This window comes from Panthera pardus, unplaced genomic scaffold (assembly GCF_024362965.1).
Source record: "Panthera pardus isolate Hobbes unplaced genomic scaffold, ASM2436296v1 HiC_scaffold_25, whole genome shotgun sequence".
Classification (NCBI taxonomy): domain Eukaryota; kingdom Metazoa; phylum Chordata; class Mammalia; order Carnivora; family Felidae; genus Panthera; species Panthera pardus.
Window position 1 is genome coordinate 52,366,938 of NW_026526821.1, and position 18,904 is coordinate 52,385,841.

Sequence of the window (18,904 nt, forward strand, 5' to 3'; positions counted from 1 at the left end):
TGTAATGAGCTAGCAGCACACCGCTGCCAGAGAAAGCCTCAATTTAGGGAGAACCAGCCGTCACCAGTAGAGTTTATTGCAGTCATCTTCATCCCTGATTTAGTTTGAAATGAGCAGAAAGGAAAAAAAAAAGAATCCTCATAAAGACTGAGAATTACACTAGGAAGTGGTCTTGGGGGCAAATGGGTCAGAAATCAAAATGATATGTTTTTTTTGTTGTTATTATTTTTTATTGCACCAACCATGATCATCTTTCACTGCAGATCTCAGAGGTAAACAAATTGAAAGCTTTGTTCACGTTCAGGGAAAGCAAACAACTCTAGGGTTGTAGACATATTTCTTTCTGAAGTAGTGTTGAGCAAGTAAAACTGTTTGAAAGAAAGACAATTCTGAGAATAGTGATGGAGGTGAGAGAATTGGAAACCTCGAAGCAACTTTTTAGGAGGCAATGGGATGTCCTGAATCTGCAGAGCTGGGGCATAACCAATTCTACTGTGGGCCAGAAGAATGAGTAGAGTCAGAGATTTCTGGGCTGGAGTCTGGGATCTGACCCCAGCTGAGTTGCTTAACTTTCATAAATCTTATTTCTTTCATTTACAAAACAAGAATAATAGCATCTGACTTATCACAGGGTATAAAGAATAGGCAACACAGAGAGTTTAGCATAGTTTCAGACGCACAGAAAGCATGCACAGTGTTACAAATTATGAATATTACAGAAAGGAGTGCTCCTGGGTTATAAGAAGAAGATGATGTACTTTGGGATAGTGGATGCTTCAGGAAGAACCACAGTTCCCAAAACATGCCTACCATCTCTGTAGCCTCAGAGCCAAGCCTTAAAATCTCTGTCTTGTACTCTCTGCCCAAATATCCGTCATTCACACATCATTGACTAGATCGCTGCTTTTCAAATCAATGGTGGAGGAAAGGTCAAATTTCTAGCTCATGGCAGACTAATACTTTTTATAGAGAACAATAAAAGACAATTATTAGAAAATCACAAATAATCAAAAAAAGACCAAACATAAACCTACTGATCACATGCTTGGATATCATGGTGATGCAAATTGATAGAAAAGTTTCTCATTGCCTGCTCTCAAGTTTGCCCTTATCTTGCCATGACAACAGACAGTGATTGGCACCAATGTGTAGTTCTCGTTTTTAGGACCATTGGCATAACTTCCCCATAACCTCTACTCTTCCTTTAGGTCTCAATTAGGATGTTCCTTCCTTGGGAAACTTTCCTTGATCTCCCCAAGATTGGACTGGTTACCTCCTGTGTGCTTTCTTTGCCTCCTGTGCTTGTCCCAAGTTTACAGGGATTTGTCTTATTTGCCTTCCTATTTTCATTGCTACCAAAATCTGATGCGCAGTTGATGCTCAATAAATACTGGAAGGGCAGATTCCTTTCTTTTTAAGAAAATATTTTTTTCATGTTTATTTATTTTTGAGAGAGAGAGAGACAGTGTGAGCAAGGGTGGGGGAGGGGCAGAGAGAGAGAGGGAGAGACACAGAACTCGAAGTGGGCCCATGTGGGGCTCGAGCTCACGGACCACAAGATCATGACCTGAGCCGAAGTTGGATGCTTAACCAACTGAGCTACTCAGGTGCCCACAGATTCCTTTCAAATAAGGAAAGAAATGAGGTGTGGGTCTGAATTTGGGATAGGATCATTCTTGGCATTAATTATATTCACCTTGGAAAATTAGGTTTCCTTTTGGAAAAAATAATTCCTTGGCAAGAAAATAAATAAGCCACAGTAAACCCTGGGAAAGTCTCAGTGACAGAACTTACTCATGAAGTGAATTTTATTCAGGAGCTTCAGGAAGGAAATTGAAGGTTTAATTTGTATCCCTTCCTTAGAGTTGGATGTATAAATCTTTGGAAGTTTCTTCTATCTTTAAAATATACTGCTTTAGAAGATTTTTCTTTGACAAGTCATGGTTCTGATGACTCACAGAAGACTTACTAAGAGTGTAAACTGATGTATGCAACTGTTTCTCTAAAACCAGCAAGGGATAAGAAAATACCAGTGACTGTCTCAACAAGGGAATAGAGAAGATTTTAACCAAGACTTCATTTTTTCCCCCTTAAGGATAAAGGGGAAATGTGAAAATATGGTTTCTATTTTATAAGTGGAATTTTTACATTTCCTCATGGAGAGAAGAAAATGCTGATTCACACTTAATAGAATAGGACATTGTTTGGATGGTCAAAGGAAAATATTGTTCATTTGAAAGATGACCAAATTATTTTCCTCCCCATGGGGGTGTCAGTTATTCCCTATCAAATGGGACTAAATAAATGTTTAAGAAGTGCCCATATACAAGACACAGAGCTATTTGGCTTTGGTCTGAGGAGAAACGTGGCTTTCTTTCCCTTCTCTGGAGACTGACCTCAGCCCCTGCCTATTGTTCTTATCAGGGACATGGATCCAAAACTGGCCACATGAACCTCTTGTCAGTCCCCCAAAACCCTGTTTGTAGCAGAGGAAAGAGGACTGAGACTGTCTTCATGATGTCAAACATCTTGGGATAAAACAAGAAGTCTCCTATTACCAGTAGGAAATCTGTCCACAGTCTAAGTGCACTTAGACTCAGTGAGCTAGATGGTTGCCGGGCAGCGGAATTAAACCAGGCATCTGGACCCCAAATGTGCACCACACATGATCAGTACATTAAAACACAAATTTTCTTGGCTATGTGTAGATCTATTTCTAAATGTGTGTATATTGTTATACTTAATAAGTTCAACATTTCAAAAAGAATTATTGAATACATCTCATAATTTTTCACCATTATGTTTTATTCTTAATCAGATAATGAAAGTACCATTGCTATTATCATGTGTGGGTCTGAAAAATGTTGGATTAAGAAGGGCTCCCGAGTCTCTGTAAAGATTGGAAACTGTGATGTGTACCACCTTGCCCTCTAACTTTGCAACTGCACAGACATATGCAGGGCAGGAAGCCTCCAGAGGCTCCAAGGAGGATCTGGCTGCTTCTGCTTAACAGGGAAGGTAGGTTGAGGACAGAAAACTGGAAGGAATATTCAGGGAAGAGTAATCTCAGTGTATAGTCACCCTAACACTGGTTCTGTCTTGCTGGATGGTGAGTTAGGAGGTATATGGAAGTCCTTATATTCTCAAACATCTCTCACGCCTGATCCTCAATGCTCTATGTGCCTATAGTGAAGAAAACTTGCCTTTCACTATGGAGAATTCTAGTTTAAAACTAAATCAGATTGGTTTAATGACATTTGGAAGTAACACATCTCCTGTCTTCTCTTCTTGAAGAAATATCTTGATTAGGGAAGAAGTTGACAAGACACGATGTACATTTAATCTAGAAAGTGAAAAGAGTATCATGGAAGAGAGGCAAGTCATTTGTATATGAGGTTTGATTGCTCTGTGTCAACATGGAACAGGGATAAGGAGGCAGGAGCTTGTCTATAGGATGTTAAAACTGAGAAAAATAATAAAGGGAAAACTATCTAAAGTGGACACTCCAGAAGGGGAGGCTGGATGAGGTAGCCCCTACCACTCAATGCTTATTACGAGATGATCTATTACAGACCCAATAAAGTATCCTCAATGATCCTCAATCATCAATTACAAGTCCCAGCAAAGAAAGGTTTACATTTCCTCTCCAACAAGAAGTTGACTATCCCTACAACTCAGTCCATGAGAAACTGTCATCATCCTTAGGTCTTGCTTTTCCCAATGGACTTTCATTCAAAACAACCTCTCCCAACTTCTCCCCTCTCTATAAAACAACATATCTCTCTTAACATTGGACTTGCCTATGGTTTTGCCATAGTTTTATTATCCTTAATTGCAATTCTCAAATAAACCCTCCCCTTTTTTTTTGCTGGAAAAAGAACACACTTTTCTATTTTTAAGGTGAACACCACCCAGAAAAACAAGATAGTGGGGGATGGTGGATGGACATGGAGGCAGAAATTCAGCTAGGCAGGGGAAGCTTGACTGACAAAACAGCTATGTTTGGGGTAATGGTTGGCTTTCATGCTAGCTTCGGCAGCACATATACTAAAATTGAGGTAATGGTTGGCTCTGGAGCTCCAAGGTGGCCATAACACTTACCACAGAAGTAGAGACCTGAAGATATGTGAAATTAGGGAGGCCTGTGGGCTTTATATCATCATCAAGGAAGTATATCATTGGAGATCAAAATTTTTTATCACTAAGTAGCTTTTTAAGGACTGGGCTCCAAATGTCACAAGGGAGATAGACACAAGGCTATAGAATCACAGAAATGACAATCAAGTGATGTCACAGATCCAAGTGGTTACAGGTGGAGTATGAAGCAGAAAAGATTCAGGGACTCATATGGAAACCCAGTGGTCAGTATTTCAACATCAATGTCTGGGATGAAGATCAGAGCTAATCCTTGGGGGGATACCAATGGAAGTGTGTGGGATATAGACAGATTCAGTTTAAATATAGTTAAATAATGCCCAACCTGCATGTGGTATGTTTACAATGTTAACTCCACCTTAGGAAAATTAACTAATTGGATTTGGTAGTGATGCCTTCAAGAGAAGGAAATCCTCTGAATCTCCACCCAGCTTATGGGGAAATGACTAGGTTTGGTCTGTGTCCTTAAATACCTGAGCTTAGGAAAATGAAGCCATCCTTGTATCCCCCTATACGTTGTAGGAGTTTTGCAATGAATTGGGGATCAACATCACAACTGTGCATAGAAAATTTCTTTGCTGTGGTTGGCTTCCTAGGTGCCTGATGACTCTCAGAAAGCTCATGGGAAGGAGGGAGCAGTCAGATCACAGTAGGTTTCAGGCATTCCTGCCTTTTTTAATCAAAATATCATCACCAGACTTCTCTTCATTACCATCTTAACTATAAAACTTACTACAGGATGAGGGATGAGGGGAGCAGGGTCATCTGCAGCATTCCCTGGCATGAGAGAGGAGTGAGGAGGCACACGGCAGGACAGACCTCATTTCCCACCAGTGTTTGGAGTGGCCCCAAAGGAAGATCTTCATCCATCCTGGCAGAATAAAAAGTATAAGAAGGAGAAAGAGGAGTAGGTGAGGACTCACTAATTATGCTTTCAAGGTTAAACCCTAGAATACTGAGATTGAAAACTGACCCTAACGGGTCACACTCTTGCTCCTTCCAGTGGGTGGATTCTTATGGAGAGGTAGGACAGGGTGACAAATATGGAAGACTGGAGCTCCATGGGGCAGCTAATCTTGTTCAGTTTTTCTATTGCAAGAGCCAAACCCAGATCCTGACACATGGGAGGTCAATAATGAATATTGGATTACGTTTTGAATGAATGATCTTTCTCCTAAAGGCTGACAGGGATCCATGTAGACAGCTTTACTTACTTGGTTTGCTGAGATGGCTTTGTTTCACCCTTACTTGACTCCTTCCATTACCAATGTGAGTAAGGTTATCATTTGTAGTAGAACCCATGGAAAAGCATAGCTTAAGATCATTGTCTCTGGAGAGATTCCACAATAAGCCAATGGGAAACACTCTCCCCTTTATACATAAGCAGATCTGTTGTTACACTTCCTCAGGAAACTAGCAGACATCAAAATGTATGTCACAGTTATTTTTGTGTGTGTGTGTAAGGTGTGTTTGTACAATAATGTCTGTAGGCACGTGTAGAAAGCACTTTCATTTTATGATATACACCTTATATTCATCATGTTTGTGTGAGTGTGTGAGGAATGAATGAAATCAACGTCATGTACCCAACAAACCTCTGGGGTGAATGGAGTCATCTCTGGCATCAATCACAGGTGCTCTGTCACTATTCATTTACAGGAGATTGCTTCCCTATTATTTTCTTCTCACTTATTTTGCTCTTTCCTTCTCATTTTCATGCTGTCTCTCTTCTCTTCATTTTAATTTTTCTTTCTTCTTTTTTCTATTCTATTTCCCCCATTCTATTCTATTTTCTTTTGCTCCCCACTTCCAAAAACATCCATGCAGAGCTCAGCCATAGAGGGGGATGCTCAGCTTTACATTTGGTATGAACCTATTTAAGAAATCTTCTTTCCTTGAAGGGACAGGAATTTTACCCCAAGATTATGCTTATATAGATTTATTTGTTTGTAGTCTGATTTTTACCACTAGAATTACAAAGTTACATGAGAGTAGTTTCTGGAACTGTGCCTAGTATATGTGTGTAGCCACTGAAAGAATATTTGTTGAATAAATGAATAGATACTGAATGCCTTTACAGATAGACATAGTAAGGTTTATAAGCTTGAGGTAAACAGATGTGGTCTGTCTGCATTTGTGCCATCTGTAAATTGTGTGATCACCCACTAGCTTTGCAAAGACTGGGTTGAATCTCGAGAAAACAAAACCCTCATGTTCCTTTCCCCTCCATCTCTAGGGGCTTGCTTGGATTTCTCCAAATCCAGTTTGTGTTGTGCCAGGCCATGACTATTTATCTCTTGTGATGAATACTTAATGCAAATAGCAAGCCATCCTGACAGAGGTTGGCATTCGTACCCACTGAGAAGGACAGTAAGCAGTGTGAGAAGTACTGATGTCAAAGGCCATTAACGCAACTGAAAATTAACATTTTTCATCAATGTCTAACAGTGTGCCACCAAACAGGCCAACCGCTGTGCCACTTGTTTATAGAAACAAGTTACTAATCAGTCAGTAAAATCCTGTAATATCTGTGTTTCTCCATATTTGCTTTTCAGCCTTTTAAGAACATTAGATTAATCTCAATTAGTAAAGCTAATGCATGCAGAAATAGTGAACATTTTAATTTAATGGAAAACACCCTGCTGGGTGAGAAATATAATTTGTATCTGGAGCTGTTGGCTCCATGTCCAGGACACTGATGTTGATTTTGTTGTTGTTGTTTTGTTTTTGTTTTGCATTTCTTACAAATCATTAAAAAGCTTGGTATTCATTTCTCCATCAGGGAGGTAATGATCTAATGTGTGCATTTGAATTTTATCTTTTCTCCTGGTGAAACAACAAAAGGGAAGTTGCTGCATCCTAAATGTTTTCTATCATGTGAATGGTTTCCATACAAATAAAACAGTAAAATATAACTAAGCAACAACAATGAAACAGTCATCCCTTTTCCTCATGATAGCCCATATGTTGTCAGCTCTCTCTTTCATTGTTACTGTTAGCTTTGTTTTATTACTGTGCCTGAGGCCCGATTTCCAACAGGAGGACTTGTATAATAGAATGCCAGTAGAATTTTAGCTCCCTGTGATTTACATGTCAGCTCTTTTTTGATAATAAAACAAGAGAACTAGTCACAGGTAATGAGAAAATTCATTTTATTTACTGGTGATGTTTATTTGTGAAGTATTGGAGGGGTTAAGTTTTCAGCCAGAACTAAAGTTCCTGGAGTTGATGACTGATAGTTTCCAACCTTCCCATGCTCATGACAACAGGTGGCTGACAGGTGGGATGTGACACGTAGAAGTGCATAAAAAGCATAAAACCATCCAAAGATAATACCCCAGTAATAAAATACAAGATAAATTAAATGTTATAAAAAATAATCATTTATTCTTGCCCAAATAATAGTGAAGGTCATAATGACTCCTTCTTGTGTCTTTTAAAAAAAGTTATCAAGATGAAAAGAGGAAAAAGTTGTGATGCTGAGGCTTAGGGAGAGTTCCTTGTCTGAAAATCAGGAAGTCTGAATGTCTTGGCACTGATCTCTGGTGGGGTTTGGACAATGGGAACAGCAGCAGGCACGGAGAAGCAGGGATAAGGGTGAACAACATGCCAACAGCACAGGCCACAGCAAAATCCCCTCTGACACCATTCCTCAGGGGAACCACCTCGCCATATGGTGGCCTCTGGCCATATTAGACCCCAACCCATTACGCTTTGTGGATGGACACACACTTTAGTTATGGATTTGACTCCCCTAACTGTAGGTGTTCTGTTAGAAACACTATTCTTACATTTAAAGGAATCCATATTCATTGCCATACTACACTGCATATGACCAGGGTGCACTTGATGGCAAAGAAAGTGTAACAATGGGCTCCCAATCATGGGATTCACTGTTTCTTGTTAAGATCTTTGCTGTGGTCTGAAAGTTTGTGTCCCCTGCCCTCCCCAAATTCATGTGTTGAAACTATAACCCCCAAGTGATGACATTGGAAAGTGGGGCCTTTGGGAGGTAATTAGGTCCTGAGGGTGCAGCCATCATGATGGGAAGAGACAGGAGAGAGTTTATTTTCTGTCTCTTTAGTCTCTGCCATGTGAGGTCAGTAAGAAGAGGGCCATATGCAAGCCAGGAAGAGAGCTATCCCCAGGAACCGAATCAGCCAGCACTGTGATCTTGGACTCCTAAAGATTTATGAGAAATAAATTTTTGTTGTTTAAGTCAATGAGTCTATGGCATTTGTATGACAGCCTTAGCTGGCTTCAATAAATCTTTGGCTATTTAGGCTTTTTGTGGATTCATATGAATTTTAGAATTTTTCTAATTCTGTAAAAAATGCCATTGAAATCTTGATAGAGATTACAACTGAATCTGTAGATGGCTTTAAGTAGTATTGACATTCTAACAATATTAACTCTTTCAATTCTTACACATAGGATATTTTCCATCTACTTGTGTCTTCTTTGATTTTTATCAAGGTCCTTATAGTTTTTAGGGTGGAGATCTTTTACCTCCCTGATTAAATTTATTTCTAAGTATTTTATTATTTTTTTTAAATATGAAATTTATTGTCAAATTGGTTTCCATACACCACCCATTGCTCATCCCAAAAGGTGCCCTCCTCAATACCCATCACCCACCCTCCCCTCCCTCCCACCTCCCATCAACCCTCAGTTTGTTCTCAGTTTTTAACAGTCTCTTATGCTTTGGCTCTCTCCTACTCTAACCTCTTTTTTTCTCTTCCCCTCCCCCATAGACTTCTGTTAAGTTTCTCAGGATCCACATAAGAGTGAAAACATATGGTATCTGTCTTTCTCTGTATGACTTATTTCACTTAACATAACACTCTCCAGTTCCATCCACATTGCTACAAAGGGCCATATTTCATTCTTTCTCATTGCCACATAGTATTCCATTGTGTATATAAACCACAATTTCTTTATCCATTCATCAGTTGATGGACATTTAGGCTCTTTCCATAATTTGGCTATTGTTGAGAGTGCTGCTATAAACATTGGGGTACAAGTGCCCCTATGCATCAGTACTCCTGTATCCCTTGGGTAAATTCCTAGCAGTGCTATTGCTGGGTCATAGGGTAGGTCTATTTTTAATTTTTTGAGGAACCTCCACACGGTTTTCCAGAGCAGCTGCACCAGTTTGCATTCCCACTAACAGTACAAGAGGGTTCCCATTTCTCCACATCCTCTCCAGCATCTATAGTCTCCTGATTTGTTCATTTTAGCCACTCTGACTGGCATGAGGTGAAATCTGAGTGTGGTTTTGATTTGTATTTCCCTGATGAGGAGCGACGTTGAGCATTTTTTCATGTGCCTGTTGACCATCTGGATGTCTTCTTTAGAGAAGTGTCTATTCATGCTTTCTGCCCATTTCTTCACTGGATTATTTGTTTTTTGGGTGTGGAGTTTGGTGAGCTCTTTATAGATTTTGGATACTAGCCCTTTGTCCGATATGTCATTTGCAAATATCTTTTCCCATTCCGTTGGTTGCCTTTTAGTTTTGTTGGTTGTTTCCTTTGCTGTGCAGAAGCTTTTTATCTTCATGAGGTCTCAATAGTTCATTTTTGCTTTCAATTCCCTTGCCTTTGGGGATGTGTCAAGTAAGAAATTGCTGTGGCTGAGATCAGAGAGGTTTTTTCCTGCTTTCTCCTCTAGGGTTTTGATGGTTTCCTGTCTCACATTCAGGTCCTTTATCCATTTTGAGTTTATTTTTGTGAATGGTGTGAGAAAGTGGTCTAGTTTCATCTTTCTGCATGTTGCTGTCCAGTTCTCCCAGCACCATTTGTTACAGAGACTGTCTTTTTTCCATTGGATATTCCTTCCTGCTTTGTCAAAGATTAGTTGGCCATACTTTTGTGGATCTAGTTCTGGGGTTTCTATTCTATTCTGTTGGTCTGTGTGTCTGTTTTTGTGCCAATACCATGCTGTCTTGATGATTACAGCTTTGTAGTAGAGGCTAAAGTCTGGGATTGTGATGCCTCCTGCTTTGGTCTTCTTCTTCAAAATTACTTTGGATATTTGGGGCTTTTTGTGGTTCCATAAAAAATTTAGGATTGCTTGTTCTAGCTTCGAGAAGAATGCTGGTGCAATTTTGATTGGGATTGCATTGAATGTGTAGATAGCTTTGGGTAGTATTGACATTTTGACAATATTTATTCTTCCAATCCATGAGCACGGAATGTTTTCCCATTTCTTTATAACTTCTTCAATTTCCTTCATAAAAACCATTTATGAAAAGCCTACAGCTAATATCATCCTCAATGGGGAAAAACTGAGAGCTTTCTCCCTGAGATCAGGAACACAACATGGATGTCCACTCTTACTGCTGTTGTTTAACATAGTGTTGGAAGTTCTAGCATCAGCAATAAGACAACAAAAGGAAATCAAAGGGATCAAAATTGGCAAAGATGAAGTTAAGCTTTCACTTTTTGCAGATGACATGATATTATAAATGGAAAATCCGATAGACTCCACCAAAAGTCTGCTAGAACTGATACATGAATTCAGCAAAGTTGCGGGATACAAAATCAATGTCCAGAAATCATTTGCATTCTTATACACTAATAATGAAGCAACAGAAAGACAAATAAAGAAACTGATCCCATTCACAATTGCACCAAGCAGCATAAAATACCTAGGAATAAATCTAACCAAAGATGTAAAAGATCTGTATGCTGAAAACTGTAGAAAGCTTATGAAGGAAATTGAAGAAGATATAAAGAAATGGAAAAACATTCCATGTTCATGGATTAGAAGAATAAATATTGTTAAAATGTCAAGTGTATTTTAAATTAAAAGTAGAATTAGGGTTTCCAGAGCTTTAGGAGCCCATTTTCACTGTAAGTAGCAATCAGATTCTGATGAGAGTGATGTGTGATACCAATCACATCCTTCTTGTGAATTGTCAAAGTTCTCTTGCATTTGCTGGTGACTGTGCTAACACAGGAGAACACAAAGTCCTCCTACACAGCAGATCCATTCACCACAGGGAGATAGGGCATGGCAAACAGAATCACCACCTTCTTTGTTTCTTACCAGAGATGAAGTTTCTGACAATCTGCCCCTGCATGTTCATGATGACCACTGTATTTGATCTTCCACATACCACAAAGTGCTCTGGGTTTTTAGGAAGCAGGATCACACTGTTGATAGTGATATCTGTCCCTGCAATGCTGCCCAGGGATTTAAACGGATTTGAACGTTTTGTGGTCTTCATATTCCAGATATTTACAGTCCCATCAGAGGATGCACTAGTAATACAATGTCCATCTTGTGTAAAAGTTAATCTATTTAACAAAAGAGGAATGGCCACAAAATTCCTTCAGGGTTTTCCCAGATTTTAAACCATGAATTCTAATTGTCTGGTCAAAAGAGGCAGTAAGGATATCACTGCTATCCTTAGAAAAGATTTTCTGTGACACCTTTACTGTGTGCCCTTTCAAATCTCCTAAACACTGTCCACTTTGAATCTTCCCCATACCTTGATTTTTTCCATTGTGGACCCCAGTTGCTAACATTTCTTTATCTCTGCTGAAACACATGCAGAGGACACCATTATCCATCATCCTAAAGTCATCCTGGGCCTGGAACTAAAGATCCTTTCTGATTTTTCCAGTTGTAAAGTTCTAGACTTCAGTGAATCCAACAACAGGCCCAGTGACCAAATACTGACCATCTGGAGAAAATTGAGCACACTCCATATGTGATTTCTGACTAAACTTAATATGACGGTTCAGTTGTGTAGGAAACTTTTCTTCTTCTACATCTTTGACGGTTGTTTTGCCTCAGAACAAATCTATGTAGTCATTCCAGGAGGAAGCAATCCTTGATGTTGCTGCCACTTCAGTACCTGTCCTAGTAATGCCATGAGGTGAGATGGAGACACCACTGACTTCTCAGGTAAGGACTGGGAAATTGCTGCTCTTCTCTTTGCTACTTCTATTTGGGTAGACCTCACGAGGATCGAAATAAGACCTGGCCAAGAGGTTCTTCAAATGAACACACTGCTCTGGCTGTGTTTGTTTTAACATGATCATGGGAGTAGTCTGTCTCAGGAGTGACCTGGAAGCCCCCAATTCACGCAGCTCTATCAATTCCAGAACAACCCATTCATAGAGGTGAATGAGGGTTTTGTCTGGCAATTTCAGAGACTGTAAAACAGTATCCCAGTATTAATGTCAGCTACAAAACTTTCAGTGCTGTCCATGATATTCAGAGACACAGTAGTCTCTTCCTGTACATTAGCTAATGCCTGACATACGCTGTTTTCCTTCAGGTATTGTATGATAAGATGGGTCACATCCAAGCACTTGATTTTGATCAACATAGCATTATCCTCACAGGCAAAGAACTCACTCCACTATTCAGAATCAGAATTTTTGGAAACTCTTCTGGTTATTCTAATGTGCAGTCCAGTTTGAAAACTGCTGGACTAGAGTGGTGTTGCTTACAATTTTATGTACATAAGGATCTCCTCGAATCTCATCAGGTCTGGGATGGGGCCTCACATGCCCCATTTCTGACAAGTTTCCAAGATTTTCAGTTGCTACTGGCCCAGGGGCCACACTTGGAAAAACAAGGTCTACTAGGCAACCATGCAATGCCCTCTACCTTATGTATCCTCAGGGTACTTGCCCCAGTAGGGATCTGTGATTGGTCATCAGGCCCTACCTTCTCCCAATGTAGTCCTCAAGCTAAAGTCCTATCTCACATATCTTGTCCTCATTTGGTCTCTAGCACAGGCATCAGGCCTCTGTAGCACTCAGAAACACTGCCCAGGGAGGTGAGTTTATCCTTGACAAACCAACAAGAGCACAAGAGCTGGAATGTCCTGTTACTGTTGCTGCCTAAAATCAGTTAATTTTTCTCTCAGATGCTATAGCCATCTTGGTTGTCCTAGAGTTTTCTTGTGCAGGTAAAGGGACTTTACTCTTTTTTCTGGTTCTAGACACTGACCCAAAGTGAGCTTTTTCTGCCTTGAACAAAGGGCAGAGTTGAGCTCTGGTGTTCAGGGAATGTAATTGGAGCCCAGTTTTCTCACACTCCGCTGTCCCCACCTCTGTCTATGGACTTATCTTTTAAAAAATCCTTTAAATGTAGTTGCTCATGGCTGAAGTCAGGGCACAGGCCCACGGCAGCCAGGGCCTGCCTTGAGTGGGCTGAGAGCAGCAATTCCTTTGCACTGTCCCCATCACTGGAGGGCATCTACTCCAAACTTGTAAGTGTGTTACACCTAGGACAGGGGAAGCTGCTCTCAAGGTCTCAGTCAGGTGGGCTCTCACCCACCTGTGCTTCTATATTCTATGGGCAAAGTCTCTGGAAGCACACAGTTTTAATCCTGCCTTGTTCCTCCCCAGAAAAGATGTAAATTCAGTGCCATTGGCACCCTGAATCTGCATCAGCAGAGGCTGCTTTGTGACTCCGGGTGGGAGGTGAAAATCAATTGTAATCTGCCTCGTTTACTCCCAGGGTTCCAGTTTGTGCTATCAAGTGTTAATGGAGAGTAAGGGAGAGAAATTATATTCCCATTGATTACCTGTGTACTAGTTGAGATAGATTTTAGCCACACTGAAATTTATTAAGGTAGGGAGGTTTAGGCTTATACAAGAATTTCTGTAGGCAGTGCTTATCTGTTGGTGCTAATAAGGAAGTGACTAGGCACCTAAAATTATGGAGAGGACTCTAAGCAATGCATCCAGGAACTTAGCAACCTGGCTATTGTTGTCCTTGAAGTCAAAGTGATAGGTAGGAGTAGACTGAGGCAGTCAAGTTATGCATACCAAAGAGAAAAAGAGACCAAATGTCTAAGATTTGGTTAAATGCAGCTCGAACAGTAGCTGTCAAATATCAAGCATGACGTCTAAGGGAGCCTATCCAGGGCAAGTGAGGCGGAACATAATCCTACAGTGGCACCTGGTGGTGCGGGGGGATTCCTTGGGGGTCAGGAAGAGGTGTAAGGATGCCCCTCCTCATGAGAGTGCAGGAGGCTGGTAAGGTCATTGGTTTAAAATCTGATGAGAACAGTGTAAGCATACACCCTCTTCTCATCTTTTAGCAAACTTTGTGGTGCATTCAGTGACTACTCCCAAGGCTAATTCTGGTTCCCTCACTTCTTACCTGTGCAGTCATGGGACATTTCTTTAACCTCTCTGACCTTCAGATTCTCATCTGAATGAGGGGAGGTTAAGGGAGTATTTAATAAGTTCAAAATATGTAAAGGGTGTAACATAGGGTCTGACATTGCTTAATAAATCACTTAATAAATACTAGTTGTTATTTTAATTGTTTTTTGTTTTGTTTTGTTTACAAGGGATAAATACTATTCTATTAGTTGTTATGGTCAATGGATTATGATCTTGCTTCATAAAAAAAAAAATTCCCTAGACTTCCAAGCTTACTGGTGGAAGGAGGCTCCCCCATTAGAAAAGAATAGCTGAACAGGTATAACACTGCCCCCAACATTTCTTGCACCTGTGCTCACCTCCATAATCACTTTGGCTCCTGGTAGGGAGGAGGGAAACAAAGGCAAAAGAATTGTAGCTTAAATTAAATCGTACAGTTTGGAGCCCACTAATAGACACCTGAAACATGCACCTTCCTCCGAGGACTTATGGCTGCATTAGTGCCTTAATGTTTAAGTTTTATTAAAGACTACAAGTAACCTTATCTTAACAGCAGCTAGCCCTTCAAGGTTCTGAAAGCCTTCCATCAAAGTTCCTTAGAAACTTACTTATCTCTATCTTTCCTCCCTCCACAAACTTAAAAGCATATAATCAGTCACTCCTCACAACCCCAGTGCTACTCTTTCTGCCCATGGATCCTGTTCCCATGCTTTAATAAAATCACCTTTTTGCACCCAAAATGGCTCAGGAATTCTTTCTTAGCCATTTTCTCTGAACCCCAAAATTTCATAATTTCATCAGTAGGAGTAGATAGGGATACTGCTGTACCTTTAACACCTGAGTCAAGAAGAAATCCAAAAGTTCCCTGATTCCTCTTAGCAGAGGCAGTAACAACCTATGAAAGCTGCACAAAATACAATCTTTTAAAAGTATAATTTTCTTTCTGGAACTCCTAAGTCCCACCATTCTGAGTGAGCTATCAGGAGCTGAGAGAAGTCCTCCTTCTGAGGTTCCTCATTTCCAGCCTGCCTCCCCTCTCTAACACATGTCTTTACAAAGTTCCTTCCCAGATGCCTAAATCAGTCTTTCCCGACCACTGAGGGCTTTTCCCCAGATTCCCCTTTTTTTTCCTGAGCCATTTCTCTATGTAAATCACCTGCATTGCAGTGTAGCAAAAAATTCCACTGCAAGCCACATAAACTGTATTGTATCATAGCACAACACTAAAGCCACAGTGGTTACATGCTCAGGATGGCACATACACAATAACCCACTTGTTTTCTCTCGGAAGCCCGTTGTCTTTCTTTAGATAATTTGCTATTCTCCCAGAGAATAGAGGTTATAATGTACATTCTTCATCAACATTTGCAAGTTTAGACTCTACTGATGAGAAATAAAATTTATTCTTACAAAAATATGTTCCCATTTCCATCTGCTTTTAGGAAATGGTCCAGATCCACTTTTGCCCTGGTCACCTCTGGCTGTGATGCACACAGCTGTGTGGGTGACAGCTCGGGGTTCCTGGGTGATAGAGTTTTCCACCAGGTGAACCTCTCGTTGAAATGTTGTTTCATTCCTAGTTGTTTATGCTGTGCTCATTAATATTCAGTTCAGTAGTTGTAGGGCATCTACTTGTGTCAGGTGTTGTGCAAGGACATGAGTAACAAGGATCTAGTGTACATGGGTCATCTATGGGTGCTCCATGTCTTTTGCATATTGCCTATACATTTAATAATCTCCACCTCACCTATCCAGATCCTTCTGTAATAACATGAAATCCAAAATATGTTTTCCAGACTTCCTGTGAGCATACACCTTCTTTCTGACTTTCCTGGGAAGAGTTGAAGGCTTTACCCACAAACAGGGAATTTCTCCCATTTCTCTTCTAGTGTGCTCAAATGAAGCCTCACAGATGGTGACCCTCAAGCTCTTCAGGCTTTTGACACCTGAAATCCCATTTCCCTGAGGCTTTGTGATTCCTCCACCAAGATCCTATTTCTGCTGCTTCTATGTCTGTTAAAGTTATCTTATTTTCCATTATTCTGATAAATCCTTTACATTTTCAGAATACACTTCTTCTAACTTTAAAAAATACTTATTTATTTTGAGAGAGACAGAGACAGCAGGAGAAGCAGAAGCCAAAGCAGGCTCTGTGCTGTTGGTGCAGAGCCTGACGTGGAACTCGAGCTCATGAACTGTGAGATCATGACCTGAGCTGAAATCAAGTCATATGCTTAACTGACTGAGCCACCCAGGTGCCCCATCCAATGCTACTTTGAAACATTGTTCCTTCAACCCATGGGGGAGGGGAAGGAAAGAAAAAGAGAGGTTAGAGTGGGAGAGAACCAAAGCATAAGAGACTCTTAAAAACTGAGAACAAACTGAAGGCTGATGGGGGGTGGGAGGGAGGGGAGGGTGGGTGATGGGTATTGAAGAGGGCATCTTTTGGGATGAGCACTGGGTGTTGTATGGAAACCAATTTGACAATAAATTTCATATATTTAAAAAAATAAAAATAAAAAAATAAAAAGCAAAAAAAAAAAAAGAAACATTGTTCCTTCTCTTGGAAACTTTCTCTTTATTTAAAAGTCAAAACCTTCTTCTTAATATCATCCCCCTCTTCTTGTTTAAGTAATTGACACAACTTTCTGGAACTCCTCTTTCATTGAGAACTTATGCAGGGGACTCTCAACCCATCTTTAATGCTGCAGATTAAGTCTTCATTTTAACTTTCATGGTATTCAGTTTTCATCCTCCCACTTGCACAGCTACATTCTGGATTTGTCATGCCCCAGATCTTGGTACAATTCTTAGGCCTTTACACTGAAATAGTGCACGGCCAATTGTTTTCCCAAAGGCCACCCTTTCCTGCCATCTGTCTGGGAACAATCATTCTGCTTCGAGATTGCAAACATTGAACGAAAGTAACATCTCCACAATAATTAACTTCCACATTATCTTTGAAGATGTAAATAATATTTTTCTTTCAGAAACAAGACAGACTTATTTTTAAGCCCCAGAGAAGCTCATTCCTTAAGGCCTACTGTCAACATTTATGTATCATAATTTTGCTTCCTATGTACTAGTTTTATAGTCTGTAGAGTACAAATAACAACAGCAGAACCAAATATGTTTTTTCTCATTCTGCTTTTTTCAACTGGGATGAACAAATATCAAAGATAATTAATGTATGTTGAAAGGTGATACTCTGAACCTGCAAATTTTGAAAGCAACTTGAAGTATGTTTCCATAGCATAGATATCCATACCCAGTAAAAGATTTCCTCTGGGGTGTGTGTGCGTGTGGGCATGTGTGTGTGTGTGTGTGTGTGTGTGTGTGTGTGTATGATATCCTCCAGAAGAGAATCATTCTTTTTGCTGCCCTGGAAGAACAGAGTTCAAATCTGAGTAAAGAATCCTAATAAATAAGGCTGGCTTCCTGAGAAATTTGCATTCTCTATCGTTAGCTCTTCTAATAGAAGATGTTGCTTTGGGCTAAGGAAGCCTCAGTTTCACTCAGTCCTGCTCTGCCACCTGCCTCTTATGGGCAGCACTGGTAGAAGGATATTGGCTTCAGTCCTGAGAAGTTCCACAGGAAGAGAAATGGGTTCATGTGACAGCTTTGCCATTTATTTTTCCTTTTCCAAGGCAGGTGTTCAGCCTCTGTAAGTGATGAGCTTATTAAGTCTCTGCTCTTTTAAAGTCCCCCCAAAAGGACAGTTTTCTGTCTGTTCGGCATTCTGCACTCACTATGTAGTCAGGTAGTCCTTATTTAGTCAAGCTTCTGCTTGTGTTCATTTGTGGACTCTGTTTTAGCCTGCACAGCAGGTGGTCTGTTTGGTGAAGGTGCCCTTAAGTAAGTAAAGTCCTAGAAATGGAGGCTGTTGGGCCAGTGTGTAATTCATGTGTGTCCTTCTTCCTTGGGCTGGCTGACTTCATGATGGGCAGAAAAAAATCAAATGGAAGAAATTGCAAAGTAATGCAGTTCAATAAATACTTGGAAGTAGAAGACTATGACCCTACCAACCCAAGTTAGAATTTGGGGCTGTCTGTGGGGTTCAACTTGGTGTCAATATCCCCTGCCTCTTCAAAGTGTCACTGCTTAATGCTGTGGTAGATATCTAGGAGTTACAGTAGGTACATTGTTAGCAGAACCTCAGAAAGTCATACTATATGACTTTTACAGAAGTATTATTTCAATTTTTTTGAAATGTGTCAAGTGTCAAAAAATACATCCAGTATTAACATATGGCAAAATTGGCTGCAGAAGCAGCTAGATCCTTAATATTTTTTCCTTTAGACTGTTTCATTTTTTCAGTAAATTACTCCTGTGGAAGAAAATATATTATCACCATCCACATTTTGATTTACTGTCAATAAGATGACAGCCTAAGACTTATAAATAATTATGGTCATATCTCTATCACTTAATCTTTTTTCATTACTGAAAAAAAATAAGGAAATGTAAGTTCATATACATATATATTGAAATATTTATATATTTGTAGTTATACATTATATATTTCTTTGGTTTCTGGCTGACATTATGTGTGCAATTCTGATAGCAAATTATATGCAACAAAAGACTGAGCTCTTAATATAGTAGAAAATTAG

General features: G+C 40.0%; 1 pseudogene; it reads right to left on the reverse strand.

Moving 5' to 3' along the window:
• Window positions 1-10,973: 10,973 nt before the first annotated feature.
• On the reverse strand, window positions 10,974-12,496 carry LOC109258053 (WD40 repeat-containing protein SMU1-like; annotated as a pseudogene).
• Window positions 12,497-18,904: the final 6,408 nt, after the last annotated feature.